This window comes from Nuphar pumila, chromosome 13 (genome assembly GCF_984573655.1).
Source record: "Nuphar pumila chromosome 13, dmNupPumi1.hap1.1, whole genome shotgun sequence".
Lineage (NCBI taxonomy): Eukaryota > Viridiplantae > Streptophyta > Magnoliopsida > Nymphaeales > Nymphaeaceae > Nuphar > Nuphar pumila.
Genome location: NC_143261.1, coordinates 10,273,503 through 10,279,502, shown reverse-complemented (window position 1 = coordinate 10,279,502; position 6,000 = coordinate 10,273,503).

Here is a 6,000-nt window from a genome sequence, read left to right as displayed (position 1 = left end):
CCAGTTCTCTAGTAGGATGTTGGAGATGATCAGTGTAGAGCAGCTGATGGAGGCATGGATGAAGGGGCATATCGAGACAATGAAGAGGATGATGCCCCAAATCTTGACGAGGATTAGATTAATCTGTTTAATTTGTTTCACGTACTTGTAACTAATTAGAACTTGTCAATGACTGTACTGTAACTTATAACTTATGTTAAATTTGTTTCACCTGTTTTGTATATGTATTTTTTATGTGTACTTTATTTTTTATACACAGGTTATATAAATTATACAATAATAAATTTTTCTCGATATTCATATTTCAAAAAAAAAATTTAAATTTGTGACGAATTAGCGATAGATACATATTTGTCGTTAAAATTTAGGGACAAATACATATTCATCATTAAATTTTAGCGGCAAAATACATTCCTTCGCAAAACCAAATCATGCCTTATTTAGCGATGAATTAGTGACAAACATTATCCATCACTAATTAGCAATGAATTGGTGACAGATAAATTTTATCATATTTTAGCGATCAGGATTATGCGATGGTCGATTTCCATCGTTAATTTGTCGCTAAACACGTTAGCGAAGGATTAGCGACGGATTAACGATGGATAACATCCGTCGCTAATTCATATTTTTCTTGTAGTGGGTAGCCATGACAATCAAAATTCTAATAGTAGAAATCCTGGTTACAGGAGCAAAAGTATCAAAATAATCAATACCTTTTTTTGTTTAAATCCTTTTGCAACCAAACGAGATTTAAATTTATCGATTGTACCATCAACTTTTAATTTCTTTTTGAAAATCTATTTGCAGCCAATAGTTTTGCAACCAATAGGTAAATCAACTAATTTCCAAACATTATTAGACATAATTGATTCAATTTTATCATTTATAGCTTCTCTTTAAAAAGCAACATCTTGAGAAGACATCGCCTCTCGAAAAGACACATTATCATTTTCAATTAGAAAGGTATAATAGTCATAACCAAAATTAGTTGGTTTTCTAAAGCGTTTATTGTGTCTAACTTCAGTTTTTGGTTCAACAACACAATCATTAGAATATTCAATCATGTCATTAACAAGATGTTCATCTACTATAATATGACTGCCATCAAAAAGAGAATCAAATGCATTTTTATATTTTATGAAAGATGCATATCTAGATTCTACAATAACATCATTAACAATGTCCAGAAATCTATATGCTTTACTATGTTCAGCATATCTAATAAATGCACATTTAAATGTTTTAGGTCCAACCTTCTTTCTTTTATTTTTTGGAATTTTAACATATGCTAAACAACCCCAAACACGAAAATAACTAAGATTAGGTTTCTTACCAAAACACAATTCATAAGGTGATTTTTTCAGATTTGGAATAAGGAACTCAGTTAAGAATATAACAAGCAGAAAGTATAGCCTCTCCCCATAAGTTGGAATATAAACTCGTATTAAGAAGCATATCATTCATCATTTCTATAAGTGTTTTGTTTTTTCTTTCTGCTACTCCATTTTGTTCAGGAGTTTTAGGAGCATATGTTTGATAGATAATATCATTATCTCCAAAAAATTTATCAAATTCTCAACCTAAGTATTCACCTCCTCTATCTGTTCTTAAATGTACAATCTTTGTTTTAAACCTATTTTGTACTTTAACAAAATAAAGGAGAAATTTTGAAAATGCTTCAAATTTATGTTTCATCAAATAAACATAACAAAATTTTGAGTAGTCATTAATAAATATAATAAAATACATATTGCTGTCATGATTCAAAACATTATCCATAGTACACATATCAGAATGCACTAATTCAAGCAATTTATAATTCTTTTCTACACTAGGAAATGTGAGTCTAGTTAGCTTGGTTTGAATGCATGTCTCACACTTATGATTATGTTATATTCTAACATGACAAAGAAGAAGACCAAAGTTATTCATATTATGAATGCAACGAGAATTTATATGTCCTAATCATGAATGCCAAAGAAAATAGGAGTCGATCATATAAACAGAAGTAATGGCTTCATTTATGCTCATCTTGAACATACCACCAATGACAAACCCTTTTCCTACAAAATTTTTCCCTTTAGTCACGGTTACAATCCCAGACTCAATAACAATCTTGAAACCATTTTGTGATAGTAGATCTGCAGAGATTAAATTTTTTCAAACTTCTGGAGCATAGTGGACATTCTCAAGTGTTAGGATTTTCTCGGAGGTGAACTTAATTTCCACACTCCCTTTTCCCAGCACTTTAGTTGAGGAAGAGTTTCCCATAAAGAGATTACATCCCTCCCCCACTACTTCATAGGACTTGAACAAGTTTCTGTCGTTTGCTGCATGAACAATGCTTCCAGTATAGAGGTACCAGTCCTTATTTGCTGCCACCATGAAGGTTTCAGAGATTATAGCAACAAGCCGCTCCTCTGACTCATTTGGCTTAGGACCAGTCCTCTTCCTTTCTCTGTACTCTCTAGCAAAATGGTCAAACTTACCACAAACATAGCAACTGATTTTCTTTTTATCAATTGACTTTTTCCCTTTCATAATTTTTTTCCTGGATTTTCATGATTTTCCACCCTTGTTACTAACAAAATTCACTTTAGGATAACCCTCTTTAGGACTCAAATTCATTTTGTCACGAAGACGAGTCTCCTCCTCAATTCGGATGTCCTTAAGAAGACCATCTAAAGTGATTTTCTCATTTTTATGTTTTAGGTGATTCCTATATTCTTTTCAGGAATCTGATAGTTTCTCAATGATGACAACAACTTGAAAGTCATCATCAAGATAGATACCTTATCCTTTGATCTTATAGGCCAATATTTGCATCTCATGAATTTGAGCAAGTATAGGCTTATCATCAACAATAGAAAAATTAACATACTGATCTACGATAAACCTTTTGTTACCAGCATCTTTTGCATTGTACTTGATGTCGAGAGCATTCTACAACTCTCTAGCCGACTTCAATGGTGAATACAAGTCAAAGAGAGAATCGGCTTAAGTATTCAGAATATGTCATTTGCATCAGTAGTTGTCAGTATGCCACTTCTCTCGCTCTTTCTTCAGTTCTTCTCTCTCAACTTGTCCAGCAACAACAGTGGGACATGCCTTTTTGAGGACATAGTCGATATACAACTCGATCAACAACAAGAAGACCTTTGATTGCCACCACTTGAAGTTTGATCCATCAAATCGATCAAGTTTTTTAAGGTCACAACTAAGCAGGTTCGTAGAGTTGGATGTCGAACTAGAGGCCATATTGAAGTTCTAAAATTGTTACTGCAAACAAATGACAAATAAGGATTTAAGGAAATGGAGATCTCAAGCCTAGAGGCACGTTCTTAAGATCACTATCTTTAGAACTTCAATCGCCCCAATCCAGGAATTTCGAAGATGCGAAAAGGGGTTTGTTACAACTGAGTTCCCAGGATACAACTAGGCTTGAACCTCAAGAGAGTCACTACTTTGCAAGAACAGATGACCTCTCCCACACTTGAACTCTGCAAGCCAAACCGGGAAGAAAGAAAGAAGAAAACTGGAGAGTCAAAAATTTGGATGCTTCAAAAGATGAAAAACAAAGAGATTTATAGACTTTTAGAAAGGCCAAAATGTTTTACGATAAATGAGATTAATGGCCATAATTCTAACGATTTGAAATTAGAACGAAAAGGTCCCTAAACGGTCACCCACCTTTGACTATTGATTAAAGGCCTTCAAAACCATCCAACAACCACAATGTACCATAAACTCTATATAAATGCAATTAAAAGCCTTTCAAACGACCAAACATCTCAAAACCGAAAAGTCAAAATGGACATTTGCACCTCACATGCACCTCACACCGTTGCGAGCGTGCGAAGTGCGCCATCAAAATGCCACATTGCGCCTCAAGTGCCCTTGCGCACACACACGTGCATGTGCGTGTGCATGTGCATGTGCATGAACGATACGTTCGTTGCTGCACGATACGTTCGTTGCTGCACGATGCACAACAATGTCTGCAAGCCACCTAAAGACTCAGGGATTACCAAAGTAAAGAATAGAGAACAAACCCTCTATTTAAACCACTTGAAAAACTTCTCTCTTAGATATGGGACTAAACATTTTCAAAGCACTTTTGGTGGGAAACAATAAATCACCAAGATTTTATAGTTATATTTAAAAACTTTTCTAACAGATCCAACCTTAAATCTCCTACAGACTACTTCTCTTTCACAAAATAATACATAATTCTAAATTTTGCAGTGCACTGTTGAGGATTTCCTAAAAATGCTCTTAAAATTTCTTACATTCCCTTCCAACCACGTCAACCACAATGAAGGGAGCAACCACCACTTCCGAGCAACAGTGCGCTTCATACCCCCTACCAGAGTCACAAAAAAGTTAAGCTGCTTAGAAGGAGAGTAGATAAGGTGATCTGTCAAATCATCACTTTAATAAAGTGATTTGACATCTTTCATCCCACAAGGACCTCAGGGTTCTTGCGTACATTGTGGATGGTGAGGATGCCAAATCACTTGATCTGCTCTCTTTTAGAAGGAAAGTTTTTTATTCAAGATCAATGCACATATTTAATGTTTGAATTACAACAGATGGTATATTAGAAAATCACAGTATAACTAGAACACTATGTTCATTATTTTGTACTCCATCGTCATTATGCAAATTAGCGGGGGTGTGACTACAACTCAAACTATGCCAAAGACTTACACTTTGTGAATAATACATTCATTTGCTGACATGTCTCTCTTTTCTGGATTCTCCCTCTCCCCATATGTCGCAGGAGCTCTTTGCTCACTATTCTATACTTGTCATTGTACGCATATATCTAGAGCTGAACCAAAAAGATGCTAATGACATTTTACTCTATCAGAAAAGAATGCAATCTAAAGTGGCAGGAGTACACACATTTGGAGAGGGTGTTGTGTGTTCTTCCCCAAAGACGCAGGGTTTGCTACAGTGCATGTTTGGGGGTTTGAATGAGCGCCACATATATAAGCATGTGGAGCTCGTATCCCCGTATGTGTCAGCATCACTTAGCGTCAGAGATCAGTGCAGTTGCAAAGACTTGAGTACTCTTTTTTGCCATGAAACGATGGTTCAAGAAAAGGACAAAAATGTCCTCTATCCAGAAAAAAGAGGATGATCTTAACTTTTTAAAAAGTTTAAACATTTCATTTTCGCCCTAAGTAGTAAACTCCTATACTATCAACAAATTACCCTTTGACAACACACCATCTGCTGTAAAAGGAGCTTCCTTTGATGACGCACCCTTTGCCATCGCCTGCCGCCACCGGAGCACCATTTGTCATCGTTTGTTGTCATCAGAGCACCCTTTGCCATTGTCTATTACCGTTGGAGCACCCTTTGTCATCGTCTGCTTGTGGGAAATAGTTAAACTACCAAAGGAATCAACATTCTGTTTATTGTTCATCATGATACCAGGGTGCAAGCGTCAAACTGAATAGATAGAATAGTGATTTATATGAAAGATAATGGTGGCAACGTCAAACTAGTAGATAGATAACAATGATTTGCAACAGAGATTAGATTAGAAAGTAATGATTTACAATAGAAATCAGATCAGAGAGTAGAGATTTATAGTAAAAATCAAATAAGAGAATAACAATTTACAGTAGAAATTAAATCAGAGAGTAGCGATTTACAATAGAAATCAAATCAATAAGTAACAATTTATAATAGAGATTAAATCAGAGGGTAATAATTTATAATAGAAATCATATAAGAGAGTAACAATTTACACTAAAGATCAGATGAGAGAGTAGCGATTTACAGTAGAAATCAGATCAGAGAGTAGCGATTTACAATAGAGATCAGATCATAAAGTAGCGATTTACAATAGAAATCAAATTAGAGAGTAGCGATTTACATTAAGATCATATCAGAGTGTAGCGATTTACAGTAGAAATCAGATCTGATCTTTGCTGTAAATCGCTATTCTCTGATTTGATCTTTATTGTAAATTGCGACTCTCTG